The 17,925-nt window shown below is 34.8% G+C and overlaps 1 non-coding gene across 1 annotated transcript; it reads left to right on the top strand.

Moving 5' to 3' along the window:
- Window positions 1-14,242: 14,242 nt before the first annotated feature.
- Window positions 14,243-14,349, top strand: LOC131175077 (small nucleolar RNA R71). The gene has a single exon (XR_009145237.1). It is a non-coding gene; the product is annotated as a small nucleolar RNA R71 (small nucleolar RNA).
- Window positions 14,350-17,925: the final 3,576 nt, after the last annotated feature.

Raw genomic sequence — 17,925 nt, 5'->3', positions numbered from 1 at the left:
CTTCTTCTCCCCTTCATGGCCGAACCACACACTTCAAAATCTCCATTGTTGCTCTTCCTTCCAAGCTTCACCTCTCATCAATTTTCTCCATAAAAATTCCAAGTCCCTTCATTAAAACTTAATTCTATACCTTGGGGAGTCTACTAGTAGCAAAAAGGAGTAGAAAATTTGAAGTTTTGAGAGCTTGGAATTGGACACAAGCAAGGTTAGTGCAATATATAACCTTTTTCCTTCCTTAAGCATTGTTAGCTCATTGAATTGAGTTGAAATTTCTTGAAATTGAAAGAAAATGATGGGGGTATGAAAAAGCTAAAATTTGGCAGCCATGATAAGAATTGGGGGCTTGGTGATTTTGATAAAATTAATTTTGTTTATTAGTGATATTGATGAGTATATGTGATAAATGAGTTGATTAGCATGTGTTTGCATGAAAATTTAGAAATTGGAGCTAGGGTTTTGCCCTAACCTTTGGGAATTTTGTATATAACATGAAATTGATGATGTTGAGATTGGTTGTTGACTATTAGAAGTGCCATGTATGTCAAATGAAGTTTGGGAGTTGGGAGGAATTGAAATTGGGAGTGCAATTTCTCTTGCAGGAAATTCGGACCTATGAGTCCAGTGAGATTTTTGAACCATAAATAGAATTGTGTTGCTGCAATTGATATGAGGCCAATTGAAGATGAAACTACAGTCATAATGCCCCATTTTTCATGAAGAAACCATGCCAAAAAACTGTCCCTAACCTTGCCTAAAATTGACTTGAATCTGGGTAACCCTAATTTGGACATGGAAAAATGACCAAATGAACAGTAAATGTTCAAATGCTATAACTTACACTAGGAAGGTCAGAATGATCTAATTCTTGAACCATTGGAAAGATTAGACATAGGAGCACAACTTTCATGAAGAAGACAGAACCCAGATCTACCTCTAACCAAGTCAAATTATTAGCACAAATTAGATCAACAAAACTATCAAGAACCAATCTACCCAAAATTTGTTGGACTTAGGCTCTCCCGACCAGTTTTGGAAAAAATGCCATAACCTGGTCTAAAAAATTGTAAAAGAAATGAAACCAGTGCTAAAAGTTTTATAAGACATAGATCTATAATATTGATGTTTTGACCAGAACCCATAATCCAAGGGAACTAAGTCAAATTGGTAGAACAAGTTAGTACACAAAATCCTGGAATTTGCCTTAACTACCACCTGACCCCAGAAAAGAATTTATATGATAACTTTCACTAGAAATCCCAAATGGGATGACCCAAACTGTTATGGAAACCTAAGAGATAGGGCTTCAACTTTGATTTAGAAACCTTTCTCAAAATTTTAGTGTAAGGAACCTAAAATGAGAGTCAAAGCCATTGACCTAAACCTAGAATCCTGTAGACACAGATTACCTAAGTCTAGGCTAGTTAATTTACTATAATTAATTCTATAAGACCTGAAAAATTGTAATTAAAAATGACATAGGGTAACAACTTCTATGTAGAATATTAGGCCTAAAAATGGCTATAACATGTCCAAAAAATTAGAAAAATATTGACTCCAGAATCTGCCTGGTTCTAGAACTTGAGTGAGTTAAGGAACCAATTTTGGTTATTTGACCATAACTTGAGTTCTAAAACTCCAAATAACATGATTCAAAAAGGAAAACAAAGACAAGACATAAAGAGACAACTTCCATGAAGGAAGTGTAGTCAAACAGTGATGGTTGTCGAATCCACTAAGAATTAAATTAACTGAAATTACCATTAATGAAATATTTTCTGCAGCAAGTGGTAATCCAGGTCGAATCCTAGAGACTGTGTTACTAAATTTCATGCACTTGTGTAACAGGAAAAGAAAAAGGGAGGGGGGGGGGGTGTAACACAAAATAAAAAAAAGTAACATTCATAAATTAAAGATCCAAAAATATGAAACTCTCAATTTAAACAAACTTCAGTCCAAGGTAATTTACATTCCAATGCATGACTCAATCATAGACAAAAGAAATACAATTATCTCTTATTGAATACTTAATGTAGATTTATCAAATAGTGAGGTAAAACCCCTTACTTTCCTATACTCATCAATTCGAGCCCAACACTCTTGTTGACTCTAATTATTAACTGAATTGGTATTAAACAATCCTCATCAAATTAATAACTGCTTTAAGAACAGGAAGTAGTTAAGCTGAACAACGATTTATAAAGCATAAATCATTTAATTCACCCTATTGTTTCCTTAGGTTATTATCGAAAACTTGGATCATAATCAATAAAACCTAATTGCTACTCACATTCAATCTTACACAACAATTATGAATTATGAAGATGAATTAGCAATTGATCAAATCAAACAATTAACTAATAGGCTTTTTTAGCAAATCATTCAATATATAGAAAACAATTAATTCATAAAGCAATAGATATTCAAAAAGGCATAAATTAAATTAAGAACCTAGTCTCACAAATCATGCATAAGAACTAGAATCCCTTGAACTGAATATAAAACTTAGCCACTCATGCTCATGGCTTACAAAAAATTGAAGAAAAATAAAAAAGAAATCTAAAAAGAGAATGGAGAATGAAGGTCTTCTATGGTGTTCGAAGGTCTGAATAGTGCCTTTCTGCTACTGCCCAAAGATGGTCATTATACTAAAAAACCTAATCCAAAAATAAGAGCCAAACTTGGAAAAGTTTTGAAATTCAAAAGACAGATTTTCTGCTCTGTAATCACAGCAGTTTTTCAGCCACTTCCCTTTCGAATCTAACTCTGCCTTCTTCAAAAAGTTGTAGCCCTATTTCTTAGCTTTAAAACGGTACTCATTTTCCCAAATCCGAGGTCTACAGCCAAGTTATGGGCAAAAAACCGAAATTGGTTATGATAGACGGTCCAGCCCATAATTTTGACTTTGTTGCCATTTTTGACAATTAAAACGACCTTATCTCACTTCCAGCCCTTCATAGAAATTGTAGAGGTGGCTCTTAAGGTTCAATTGGGCTTAGGTTTGCTTCATTTGGACCTTCGAAGCTCCACAGCAGAAGTCATATTTAGAAAAGCTCAAAAAATTTGGGGCTGTGGACTTCATGGGTAAGAAAGAAGATGGTTCGATGGCGGTTGAGAATTGGCTAGACAGCACCATAAGGGTATTGAAACAACTGCATTGCACCCCATAGTAGAACTTAGAGGGTACTGTATCCTTGCTCCAAGACGATGCTTATCAGTGGTGGGACACCGTATCTAGTGAGGTCCGGCCAGAGTTGATAACTTGGGATTTCTTTCTTACTGAATTTAAGAAGAAGTATATAGGAAGTGTGTACCTGGAAGACAGAAGAAGAGAGTTTATTAGTCTGAGGTAAAGGCAGCTATCAGTAGCGGAGTATGAGAGGGAGTTTGTCAGACTAAGCTGCTACAGAAGGGAAATAGTCCCCACAGAAGCAGAGAGGTGCAGAAGGTTTGAAGAGGGGCTGAATGATAACATCAAAATAATGATCACTGCCTTGGGGATTACGGACTTTATGAAATTAATTGAAGCCACACTGAAAGTGGAAAGGGTCAGAGTAAGTGAATAGAATAGGAAAGATAGGCAGCGTAAGAGGGAATTTGGACTAGGGCAGTCAAGTATACCGACTGATAGTAAAAAGCTTAAGGGTTTTGGTTCACAAGATTAGACACAGGGCTAGACTGGGATATCTATAGCTAGCTCCCTGAGCACAGTAACAAGGGGATCAGCCCCAGTGCCTTAATGTATGCACTGTGGTAGGAGACACAGAGGGGAGTGTCTACTGTTAACTAGAGAGTGTTTCAAGTGTGGGGCTACGGATCATTTCATAAGAGATTGCCCTCAGAGGAGTGGTTCAATAGCTCCAGTACAAATTGATAGACCTGCCCCTACAATTCAAAGGGGTAAAAGACCGGGTAAAGTAGAGATGGCTGACAATTCACAGAAGATTGTTTCTGAGACAGTCGAAAGGCCCAAAATCAGGGTGGCACCATGGGTATATGCTATGGAAGCTCAGGAGGAACCGAACCCAGACATTGGTGAGGCGATACAAGGAAGTGAAGAGGCAAGGAGGTAGCAACCCCACGATTATTTAAGTCAGGTAAATTTCGAGGACGAAATTTAAATTAGAGGGGAAGAGTTGTAATACCCTCACTGTAGCCATTCCGTACATTCTACTATTCTGGTGACTAGTGTCGGTTCGGATGGCCAGAATGTCTGGAACTATATCTAGACTAGAGTGAGGAGTCATAAATAACTCAAATAATGGTAAGAAAAATCTAGGAAAAATTTTAGAAATAAATTATAATGAAGTTAAATGAGCCAGTGCCCTAGTGATGGGTAACCTAGTGGGAAGTTGCGGTCCTCGCAGCTAGGAGCCCTAAACCCAGAAGAAAATTTATGAAATAATTTTTAGGACTCCAGAGATGAGTCATTGAGGTTTCGATGGCATTAGAATGCCAGGAAAATTCTTAGAAAAATTTTTAGCTCAGTATAGACGATTTTGGCTCAATAAGCCAAACGGAGGGCATTTTGGTCATTTCATCTTCAGAGATGATTTTTGGCCAACTTGTCCAGTTAAATAAATAATTTATATGACATAAAATATGAATAAATATTGCTAAAAATTGAATTGAAAATGGATAGAAAATAAAAGAAAGAAAAATTAAGGAAAACATGAATTATGACATCATTATGATGTCATTAATAATGCCTCCACCAATCACCTTTCAACAAGCACTCTTAAACCAAATTAAAAGAGATAAAAATGAGGAAAAATGAAAAGAAAATTCTGTCATCTTCTAGCTCCATTCCAGTCGGCTCCCTTTTCCCTCTCTACCTCCATTAAATTTCTTCCATTTTCTCTCTTCCAAACCTTGAATCTCCACCACTAAACCCTAAGTTCCTTCATTAAACCTTGTCAATTCCTCTTGGGAAAGTGTTTGGCTGCCAAGAATTGAAGAGAAAGTAAAGATAAAGCTTGGAAAAATTCTACACTCAAGAGGTTAGTGCCATTTTTCTTATGAATTTTTGAGTTTACCTTGTGTAGGTTAGGAATTGAGCTTGAATTTGGATTGAATGAAACAAATTTTACGTGTTTGAACTCCTTCAAATTTCGGCAGCCTTAAGATACCATAGAGTTTCAATGATTCAAGTGAATTATAATTGTGTATAGATGCCGTTGAACATGGAATTAATGATTAGAACACTTGATTGTATGTTGTTTGAGCAAATTGGAATTGTGGAGTTAGGGTTTGGGAAAAGCCTAGGGTTTTGCTCATGTGTTGGTGAATGGAAGTTTTAATGGTCAATTAGTGACCATTTAGCTATGTATGATGATAAATTGAAGTGAATTGTAGCTTTGGATTTGAGGTTAGATGTGCTGTCTTGGGTGACCTGCAAGGCTGGATGTGAGTCTAGCAAGTTTGGGCAGCTATAACTTGAGTTGTGTAGGTTCAATTGGTGCAAGGCCAATTGGACATGAAATTAGACACATAATGGCACAACTTTGATGAAGGAACCCTGTCTAGAAAACAAACTTAGAATGCCCTAAAAATTTACCAAATTCGGGTAACACACATTCTGCTTGGGCAAATGACCAAATGAACAGTGTTCATTCATTTGGTCATAACTCAGTGTAGAAATGCCCAATTGACTTGAAATTTATATCAATGAAAATCTTAGACAATTTAAAACAACTTTCATGTAGAATACAAACTCTAATTCTGGACTTAATCAAAGGAAATTGTTAGCCAAATTTGAACTACCAAATCTGGCAGAATGGGATTCTGCCCAGAAATTCTGGGCAGATACCAATTCAGCTAGCCTTATTCAAATTAGCATATCTTGAGCTAGAAAACTCCAAATGGAGTGATTAAAAAAGTAAATTAAAGAAGACACATAAAGGAACAACTTTCATGAAGAGAATTTTATCAAATTCCTACTGTACAAATGACCAATAGAACAGTAAACTTAGTGCTTGAAACCTGAAAATTTTAAAATAGCCAGCACTAAGCTTTATAATGGTATTGGCAACCAATGCCAACAATTTTAGAATGCAAAATGTGGTATGTTGGTGATATTAGAACTAATATACCTATTGTATATGAAAAAGTCAACATTTTAGTTGACTAATGGAATGAATAGTAACAATTAAAATTCAATTTTAAAGAATTACATAATTAAAAATGTTAAATGCCCTAGTAGGCCTAGTGTAATTGGTTTGGATAGGTTGGCATGCCAATAGGATTCTGATAGCAGTACTGCGTATGGCTTCATGCCATTATGTGATATGATAGCCTATGGCTATACTGATTATGATGTTATACTTGGCTTTATGCCTTATTTCTTTTATGGCTTATTAGCCATTCTGTCTGCACACCAGAAGACACATTGTGACCGATGGTGTGACGGCTCGAGGTACCTAGTACCCAGTGCTAGTTTACCCGTTTATCAAGTCCGGTCAATTTGTATAGGTTACTTGGGCATGAAAAAGTATAAATGTAATTGAATTGATTATTAAAGGAAGTAAGAAAATTAAATATCGAGATAAAAAACAAGAATAATTTCAATAAAAAGAGGCTCAAAATCATTATGAGAACGATTAATAAAATGCTAGGAAAAGTTAATATCATAAGATGTAATTAGCCTTCAACTTAAAATAAATTAGTAATTATTTATTTTCTTATAAGTACAATAACTAGGAAATTTTTACTTTTATTTGCATATTTTATTTTCTTATATTATAGGCACCACTAAGCTTTATGCTTAGCGCGTCACTGTTTGTAACACCTAGGTACTGAAGATTTGGCCAGAGAACCCAGTAGACCATAGACTGGGAGATTAGAAGCTTTGATCTTTATTTGGGTCCCGAGTGTCACCTCCTCAGCAGTGCATATATTGGTAGTGTCCAGTAGCTTGTATTTTATTTTTGATCATTGTAATCAAATTTTGGACATTTAATGTAAATTATGTATTTTTCTACATGAAATGTGCATATGATGTAAATTAATACAGTTTAAAAATTTCATATTTGAATTGTATATGTATGGAAATGATTTAAATTTTCTTATGTATTTATATGAGTAAAATTTATTAATGTTTTGAATGAGAAAGCGATTTTGTGAATCTGTGCAAAGATAATTGTTTTACACAGGTAGAAAAATCATCAATTTATTAAAAAATGAGAGAAAACTCTGTCAGTTTCTCCACAGAAAAATAGAATAAAATAAAATAAATGAACAATTGATTAAATTTAATGAAAAAAAATTCAATGTGATAATTAAGAAGTAATAAATTGAGATAAGATAAGATAAGGTGCTCCGGCACCGAGTGTAACATGATCTGCTCAGCTACACTGTAAATGGGTAAGGGGTGTCACAATGACTTAAACTCTCAATCAACTCCACTTAGAAGTTCACTTAACTTCACCTTATCGCAACATTCTCTAACAAAAGATTAAAAGTTTGAAAGAAGAGGCAAGTAAGGTAATAACCATCACAACAAATTCCATAAATACCATATCAATATATCAACAATTCTCCAACACAAAACAAAAGGCTTGAAATCAATTAAGCTTACACAATTAAAGTTTCATAAAATTTTAAATCAATACACACCAAAACACAAGGCTAATGTAACACCCCTAAGTTCGGTAGTGCGTTCTACTGTTCCTATGACCAGTGTTGTCCGGATAGCTAGAATGCCTAGAACTACACTTCGATATGAGTGAGGAGACATAAAATAATGAAATACAAGAAAAGAAAATACAAGAAAAACAAAGGAAAAATAATAGTAAAGAAATGCAACCAAGTTAAGCGAGCCGAGAACCCTAGCGATGGGTGACCGCACCGGGAAGTCATGGCGTGGACCGTTGACTAGCCCTGGACTGCGGGGAACCCTGGAAAATATTTTTAGGACTTAAATAGACCCCTATTGAAGTATAAATATCATTAGAAATATATAAAAAAAAATTAATTAATTAGTACAAAGAAAAGTGAGAAATCGAAAAACGGACAAAACCCGGTGTTACTAAAAAATCCGGAATGCAACCCGAATAGGGGCATTATGGTCATTTGACACCCCGAGTTGTCTTTTGACCTAAATTTCCATTAAAAATAAATGATATTAAACTTTGAAAATGCAATGAAAAATAAAAATATGGTACATAATATAAAAGTGGAAATAATGAGGTAAAATTGCAAATTTGGTAACTTTAATTAAAAAAGTCATTTCCTAAAGTTAGTGGTCCACTAACTCATATTGTGGGACACCATTATAATGCATTTGGACAGATTTAAACTTCATCTTCAACCTTTCCAAAGGGCAGCCGAAACCAAGAATGGAATTCCTCCATGGACGCATGGGTTGAAACTTCATGCAAGCTTGATCTAAGCCACTTTTCATGCACTTTCCTTCATTAAAGTTAATCCTCACACCATGGGTAGTAGATAGGCAGCAAGAAAGGAAAGTTTTTGTGGAGTTTTGAAGAATTTCCAAAGTGGTAAGTTTGTGTTTTTGATTATTGTTTAATTAAAGTTTGTAAGGATGTTATGGGTGTTTGATTTATGGAGAGATTTTTGAGGTTTGATGTTGAATGGGGAAGTGTACTTTTGGCAGCCATGAAAACACCTTGAAGACAGTTTATTTTTGCTTGTAAATGGTGAATTAAATGATTGATTAAATGTATATTGTGTAGGAAATTGTTTGGGTGATGTATACTTAGTATATGTAAATGTGAATTGAAATTTGAAGCTTGAAAATTAATGGAATGTAAAGGTACCATTGCGGCAGTTTGTTAACTCTTGAGGAATGCTGGAATTCATGCTTGGTTTATGGTATATTAATGTTGAATTGTGTTGAATGTTATGGCAGTTTGAGTGTATATATGATGGTGTGAAGTTGGACATGAAAAAGTGTTATGGTTAGGTGATTGAATTGTTATAAATTGAGTTGAAAAATTCTGTACTAAATGGTGCACATTGAATGTAATTGTAAGCTGCCAAAATGACCTATAATATGTTGTGAATTATGTTTAGGTTATGGTACAACCAGAATTGGCTTGAATGTTGAGTTTGGTAAGTGTTAGGAGTGATCCTTGATGTGTATGAAAGAAATGCAATAAGGCAGTTTGAGTTTTAGGCCTAGAACTTTAAGTGTGTGGCTCCAATTGGTATGAGACCAATTGGAAGTGAAACTAGGCACAAAATGTGCCAACTTTCATGAAGGAAGCTTGCCAAAATTCTGCTTGTAAGGTAACTTGAAAAATGACCAAATCCGGATTAAGTGCAATTGAGGCCTGAAAATTGACCATTTGGGCAGCAGTTAGTATTTAGGCCATAACTCACTCAAAACAGGTCCAATTGACCTGAAATTTTGACCATGAATAGTTAAGACCCATATATACAAGTCTTATGAAGACACCAAAGCCCAGAAATGACCATAAGCAAGTCAAACAGCTTGCACAAATTCGGGTCCAAAAACTGGCCGAACCTAAAATGACCTAAAGTGACCTAAAGTGACCAATTTTGATGCAATTTGACCAGCAATAGTAAAATGACCATAACTTGGTCTACATAACTCAGAATGACCTGAAATTTTGCCCCGCGTGCAATAAGACATAGATCTACAAGTGTGTAGTTTTGACCAAAACCCGAAAACTGAGGGAACTAGGTTGTCCGGCTAGGTCAAACTAGTATCCCGGAATCCAGCAAATTACAAGAAAACGCAATATACACGGAAATGAATTTGGTAACATGTACCAACCCTAAAAGACTATCGAATGTGACATATTAGTAACATTAAAACCTAAATTACCTAGAATGCATCGAGGGTCGATATATTAGGTTGACTAAGCAAATATTAGAATTCAGTGAATTAATTATCAAGCATTATCGTTAGAGACAGTTTAAATGAGTACTGAAACATTTCAAATTGTGTTTCTCAGTTAGCAAAGACTCAGGGAAAGGGAAGAAAACACTGAGTCAAGGCCAGGAGACAGTTATCAGAGGTTTGTGCACAATAGTTATTTCTTTTGAGTTTTTCAATTGAAATAAATTATGACTATTTGTATATTATTGTTTTCAATTATGGAAATGTGTTTGAATGGATACTTATTGCTTGAAAAGCATTGTAAATGGTTTGAAACTGTGGAAAAATTGATTTAGTGTGATTTGTGAAAATTGAAGTTAATTATGAATTGTGTTGCCATTTTGTGAATGAAATTATGGCTTTGGAAATTTATTGGATTCTCACGAATCATTTGAATAAAATGTTTGGAATTGATTTTGTGTTCACACTTAGCATGACAGTATCATATCATTCCTTCTCCATTTATGGGTTTGTGATCGTTTATTTTCCTTCTCCATTTATGGAGTCGTGATCGTTTATTTTTCTCCCTCTCTAGTTTACCAGTTGAGGTGATCGGATGAGTACTCATTATATAGCTAGCTCCCTTCCTCATTGATTTCGATTAGTGGGGTTGTGATTGCTTTGTCGTGGTGTACAACGCGGCATTGATCGGAAATTTTGTGTCACGGCTTAAGTTGTGTATGAATTGGCAACACTGTGTTCGTAAATTATTTGACTAAATTATGTTATTATGAGCTTTGATAATTTGTGAAATGGAGTTTAAATTCTTATTGACATTCACTGTCTTTTGAATTTAACTACGTTTTGATTTCTGAGATTTATTATGATATTGTGTTAAATTCCTTATGACATTTATTGTCTTGAATTTAACTATGGTTTTACGTATCCATCATTTATATGATTTATGAATTGTGATTTAAAGTTGTATTTGGTTAATGTTGTGCACCACTGAGACATTGTCTGAGCGATAGCTTTTCATTGCTGTCGCAGGTAGACAGACGGATAGGGCAGTAGACTAAGCTGCTAGTACATTCAGCGAGAGTTCATCGGGTATATTGAGTATACCACATTTTGCATTTTGTACTGTAATGTATGTTCACTGTATGTATATATTGTTTTTGATTTTGAGCAGTTGTAAATTAAACTTGTACATTGAAGTTGTAAAATAAATTATGAGTTATTTTGGCTTTTAAAATTTGTACTATATTTCTTTTATCTCAGCCTTTGAAAAATTATTGTGGATTTGAGTTGAAAAATATATTATATTATTTAACTGTTGGAGTTGAGATTGGGAAATATATTTGAAGTGCTTTTTACAGGTTTTTTTGAAGAATTATTTTATCAAAAATACAGATGGCACTTTGCCAAAATTTTTACAGAAGTCATTAATAGTCCAAATGTGTTAGCTGTTTCACTTCAGTTCAAAAAGGTTTTTAACACCTGTAAATTGTGCTCACCACTGTAAAAAGAAGTAAGAAAAGTTTTAAAATCCATCGTAGTGTATTTAATGGGTTATCAGTCGACGAAGTTGGTAATTCATTAGGTATGCTACGAGATCATGTTATGCCTTACAGAGGGGTAGGGTGTGACAGCTAATTTATCAAGGCACAATAATTGTAGCTCTTTGCAAATCTTAGGAGAGATAAAAATGGCCCTTTCCTTTTTATATATATTTAAAGTTGGTACTTCTCTCTCGTCAAAGTCACTTTTTTTTTTCTTTATTTTAACCGTCACCTTTAGAAAAGTACCTTGCTTATATCCTAGCTGGCTTTTGGCCTGAGAATCGACATGGGATTCATGAAGACCCCTGGTTACTTTGCTTAACTAAAAAAGCGGAGCAATTTTCAAGTTCAGCCTTTTATTTCTCCCAATTTATGCATCTACATATTATAAAGTACCCTGATAGATTAAACAAAGTTCTGAAATATGCATGACACTAGTTTAAAGCACACATAACTAATCATTTCACCATAAAATCAAGCCTAAATGATTTATGGAGGAAAAAATTGCTCTATAGTATGGAGAAGAGGGAAAATCCATCATTAAAGTTACTATTACCTTGCCTAAAATCTAAAAAATTCAACCTAAAATAGAAAAGTCATTTCAAGGACAAAGCACTTCTCTCCGAGAGTTAATATGGAATCATGAATCAAGCTTATGAGAACATTTTTTTTATTTGATTAAAAAAAATTGCAGTAATAAATTTCTCCTCCCCCATACTTAAAACTTACATTGTCCCCAATGTAAAGCCCAAATGCAAAAGAAAAGAAAAAATGCTAGAAAATAAAATAAAATAAGATAAGGGAAAGAAAACAAATATGATTGTGGCTAACAAGCTACCCATGGGTTGCTTCCCAAGAAGCGTTTTTGTTTATCATCGTTAGCTCGACATGGCAAAGCTCCTTAATCCACATAACTTGGGTTACTCAATTTGAGCTCCTCCACTGAATGCTCCTGAAACCCCTCATAAAATGGCTTGAGTCTATGACCGTTGACCTTGAACACCTTGTTAGTTCCTAAACTTTGAATTTCAACTGCACCATAAGGAAACACATTAGTAACAACAAAGGGTCCAATCCAACGAGAACGCAACTTACAAGGCATCAGCTTCAATGTGGAATTATACAATAAAACTTTTTGCCCAACCACAAACTATTTCCTTAGTTTGTCATGGAATACCTTTGTTTTTTCTTTATAGATCCTAGAGTTCTCATAAGCCTTAAGTCGAATTTCCTCTAATTCCTGCCATTGTAATTTTCTTTCTAACTCATCCTCCATGCTTAACTCAAAAACATCCTGCACAAATGTATCAACAACATCAATAGAAAAGACAGAATGATCATAAGCTGGATACTTCATGGCATCAAAGATATTAAATTTGATAGTCTCTCCATCAAACTCCATAGTTAAGGTACCATCATCCACATTAATTTTTGTCTTGGCAGTTTTTAGGAAAGGTCTTCAAACAAAATCAAAGCTGACTTTAATGTGCGAGCACTATCCTCCATATCCAGAATGTAAAAATCTGCAGGAAAAATCAATTCTCCAACCTGCACCAACACATCCTCAATTACTCCCAATGGGTAAGCATTAGAATGATCAGCTAACTGAATAGTAACACTAGTTTCTTTCAAAGGACCCAAATTCAAAGTTTGGAAAACTGAATTTGACATAACATTAATAGATGCTCCTAAATCTGCCATTGCACCTTCAAATCTAGACTCATCTATTTTGCAGGGAATAGAAAACGAACCTGGATCCTTACACTTAGGGGGTAATTTTCGCTGAATTAATGCTGACACATTTTCCCCCACATCGATCTTCTCATTATTCCTCAACTTGTGCTTTGTAGTGCATAATTCTTTAAGGAATTTAGCATACCTGGGGATTTGTTTGATCGCATCAAATAAAGGTATGTTAACTTCTACCTTCCTGAAAGTCTCCAAAATTTCTTTCTCTTGTTCTTGTTTCTTAGTCTTAGTCAACTTGCATGGGAATGGAGGAAGAACAAAATTATTAACCTTATTCAGTTTAGGTTTAGTATTTACCTCAACTTCAGGAACTTCAGACTTTTTTGCTCCTTGCTTTTTCTTTTTCATTGTCTCATGTGGAGTCTGATTATCAACTTCTTTCCCATTCCGCAACACTATAGCACTCGCATTTTCTCTGGGATTCATGACTGTTTGTGATGGAAGCTTTCCAGAACCTTGAGCTTCAAGCTTACTCACAGATGAAGCTAACTGACCAATCTGCCTCTCTATGTTTTGAATGCTATTTCTGGTCTCCTGTTGAAACTGTTGTGTATTGCTAGCTAAAGCTTTAACAATTTCATCAAGTGACATACCTTGATTTGAGGGAGGCGGAGGTGGTTGATTCACTTGTGGTTTTTGCTACTGGTATCGATTTTGCACCGATTGATTTCCATAACTCAGATTGGGATGATCTCGCCATCCTAGATTATAAGTATTAGAAAAGGGATCATACCTGCATTGTGGATGTCCATAATTTCCTACTGCATTAGCATGTTGCATTGATTCATCCTCTTGTAATGCAGGACACATGTCAGTAGCATGACCTGAACCCGAACAAATTCCACATACCTTAATAGTTTGCATATTCCCTACAGCCAACTACCTCACCAAAGAAGTTAAATCAGAAATCCGTTTCTCAAGGTTAGATGTACTTACCTCATTAACCTTCTTAGGTGTGTGATCCATTCTCATTCCAAACTGCTGAGAGTTTGCTGCCATGTTAGCAATCAGCCTCCTTGCTTCTTCTGGTGTCTTGTCAACCAAAGCTCCTCCACTAGCAGCATCTATCATACTGCGGTCCATTGGTAGAATTCCCTTATAGAAATATTGAATCAAAAGCTGCTCACTTATTTGATGATGGGGACAGCTTGCACACAGCTTCTTAAATCGCTCCCAATACTCATACAAACTCTCTCCATTATACTGTCGGATGCCACAAATTTCTTTTCTTATATTGGCAGCACGGGAAGCAGGAAAATATTTCTCCAAAAATATTCGCTTTATCTCATTCCATGAGTTGACAGATCCAGAAGGAAGGTAATACAACCAATCCTTAGCTGTGCCTTCCAGTGAGAAAGGGAAAGCTTGAAGCTTAATCTGGTCCTTTAAAACTCCTTGAGGTTTCATGCTGGAACACACAACATGAAATTCCTTTAAATGCTTATGTGGATCCTCACCTGAGAGACCATAAAACTTAGGCAACAAATGGATTAGTCTAGATTTTAACTCAAAAGCAACAATTAAAGCAGGGTATTGAATACATAAAAGCTTTTAGTTTAGATCAGGAGCGGCCAACTCTTTCAAAGTCCTAGCAGCCATGGTTTCGTTTTCGGAATCTGAATCCAAATCCGAACTTAATTCCCTTGGAGATTGGACTTTTTCAGATGTACTAGGAATCTACCTAGCTTGCTTAGCCAATTTTCTCAACTGTTTGGCTATTTTTTCTACTTTTGGATCAAAGAGCAATTCATCAAATTGAGAAGTTCTTGTCATAAACAAAAAAAAATCAAAGTAAAAACAAAAAAATGCCTTAAAACCCTAGAAAACAATCGAATTTGGCCTCAAGAGGGTGGGGCCTAAAAATCCTATGGATTTATTAGTCTTGATCAGAATGTCATTTCCTTCAAAACAAGTATGGAGAACCCTCCTAATTCAACAAAAAATCTATCGATTAATAGTAACACCGTAATTTTTTTTTTCTGAAAACCTAAAAACAGCAACACTTCACAAACAAAGTTAAAAACAAAATATCCTACCACTAAAAACATGAAATCCAATAAACTTCAGTCCTCGACAATGGATCCAAAATTTCTTAATGGTTGTCGAATCTACCAAAAATTAAATTAACTGAAATTACAAGTAATGAAATATTTTCTACAGCAAGTGATAATCTAGGTCGAACCCTAGAGACTGTGTTACTAAATTTCGTGCACTTGTGTAACAGGAAAAGAAAAGGGGGGGGGGGGTGTTGTAACACAAAATAAAAAAAAAATCACGTTCAGAAATTAAAGAACCAAAAATATGAAACTCTCAAGTTAAACAAACTTTAGTCCAAGGTAATTCGCATTCGAATTATGAAGATGAATTAGCAATTGATCAAATCAAACAATTAACTAATAGGCCTTTTTAGAAAATCATTCAATAGATAAAAAATAATTAAATCAGGAAACAATAGATATTCAAAAAGGCATAAATTAAATTAAGAACCTGGTCTCACAAATCATGCATAAGAACTAGAATCCCTTGGACTAAATTTAAAACTTAGCCACTCATGTTCATGGCTTACAGAAAATTGAAGAAAAATAAAGAAGAAATCTAAAAAGAGAATGGAGAATGAAGGTCTTCTATGGTGCTTGAAGGTCTGAATAGTGTCTTTCAGCTGCTGCCCAAAGATGGTCTTTATACTCGAAAACCTAATCCAAAAATAAGAGCCAAACTTGCAAAAGTTTTAGAATTCAAAAGACAGATTTTTTGCTCTACAATCACGACAGTTTTTCAGCCACTTCCCTTTCGAATCTGTGTAACATCCCCACTGTACGTGTTCTGTACGTTCTGTTGCTCTGGTGACCTAATGTTAGTCCGGGCAAGTCAGGATGTCTAGAACTACACTTCAGTGATAGTGAACAGACATAAATTGATGAAATAAATAAAAAGAAAATACAAGAAAAATTAAAGAAAAATGAAAGAGAGAAAATGAAACTAGGTTAAACGAGCCGGCACCATCGCAATGGGTAACCGCAACGGGAAGTTACAGAGAAGGCAATTGCCGACCCCAAGACTACGGAAAACCCTCAAAATTAAATTTTGGGACATATTAAAGGTTTATTGAAAGATAATTGACTCTATAAATATGAATGAAAAATTAATAAATTAGTACAAAGAAAAATGAAAAATCGAGAAACAGATAAAAATCAGTGTTACCGAAAAATTGGGAATACAACCCGAAGAGGGGCATTTTGGTCATTTGACATCTAGAGTTGCCTTTTGACCTCAATGTCCATTAAAAAAATAAATGGTATTGCACCTTGAAAATGTCATGAAAAATTAAGTTGTGATACATTATGTAAATAGTGAAAGAAATGAGATAAATGTGCAAATGAGGAAACTTCGAATAATTAAACAATAAAGGATATCTTAGTGCTCCACTAACATTAAAATATGGGACATATAAAGACTAAATTGGGCAGAATTAGTCATCTTTAACCTCAAGAACACAACCAGCTGAAATGAAGCTCCTAACCATTTCCACCATTGCCGCCCATGCATGAAGCTTTCTCTCTCCATCATCAAGCCATCTTTCACACATAATTCCTTCATTAAAGCTTGCCTACTCACCTTGGGGAAGATATTGGGAACAAGAAAAAGAAGATTTGGTGAAGTTTAAAGGAAGCTCTCAAGAGATAAGTGTTCAAACACTCTCCCTTGCTTTAGTAAACTTTATGTTTAGGTTGAGGTGAGTAAATTGGTGAAGAGAATGGAAGAAATTATTGAGTTATGAAATTGTTCACTTTAGGCAGCCATGAAAGCTTGATGTGTTTGAGTTTTTCTTACCCCTAATGGATGGGAATTAAGGTTGATTAACTCAAATGGAAGTTATAGCAGGTTAATGCCCAAGTATCTGTATGTTAGCGACGCACTAAGCATAAAGCTTAGTGGTGCCAATAATACAAGAAAATATAATATGCAAATAAAAATAATAATTTTCTAGTTATTATGTTCATAAAAAAAAGAATAATTACTAACTTATTGTTTAGTCGAGGGCTAATTACATTTTATGATATTAACTCCTTCTAGCATTTTGTTAATCGTTTTCTTGATGATTTTGAGCTTGTTTATTTTATTGTAATCATTCTTGATCTTTATCTTGATATTTAATTTTCATATTTTCTTTAATAATCAGTTCAATTACAATTATACTTTTTCATGCCCAAGTAATCTATACAAATTGACTGGACTGGATAAACGAGTAAATTAACACTGGGTACCAGGTACCTCGGGCCGTCACACCATCAGCCACAATGTGTCTCCCGGTGTGCAAACAGAATGGCTAATAAGCCATAAAAGTAATAAGGCATAAAGCCAAGGAAAACATCATAATCAGTATAGCCATAGGCTATCACATCACAGAATGGCAATGAAGCCATACATCATACGCAGTACTGCTATCAGAACCCTATTGGCATGCCAACCTATCCAAACCAATCACATTAGGCCTACTAGGGAATATTACAAAGTCATTTCTTGAATATTTGTACTTTACTTGTAAGGTTACTATTCATTTCATTAGTCAACTAAAATGTTGACTTTTTCATAGACAATAGGTATATTAGTTCTAATATCCCAAACATACCACATTTTGCATTCTAAAGTTGTTGGTATTGGTTGCCAATACCATTTCAAAGCTTAGTGTTGGTTATTCACAATTTTCAGATTTCAAGCACTAAGTTTACTGTTCCATTGGTCATTTGTACAGTAGGAATTTGATAAAATTGTCTTCATGAAAGTTGTTCCTTATTGTGTTTAGTTACATTT

The sequence above is a fragment of the Hevea brasiliensis genome, chromosome 16 (genome assembly GCF_030052815.1).
Source record: "Hevea brasiliensis isolate MT/VB/25A 57/8 chromosome 16, ASM3005281v1, whole genome shotgun sequence".
NCBI lineage: Eukaryota > Viridiplantae > Streptophyta > Magnoliopsida > Malpighiales > Euphorbiaceae > Hevea > Hevea brasiliensis.
The sequence above is the reverse complement of the archived record's forward strand: the minus strand, read 5'-3'. Positions and strand labels throughout refer to the sequence as shown.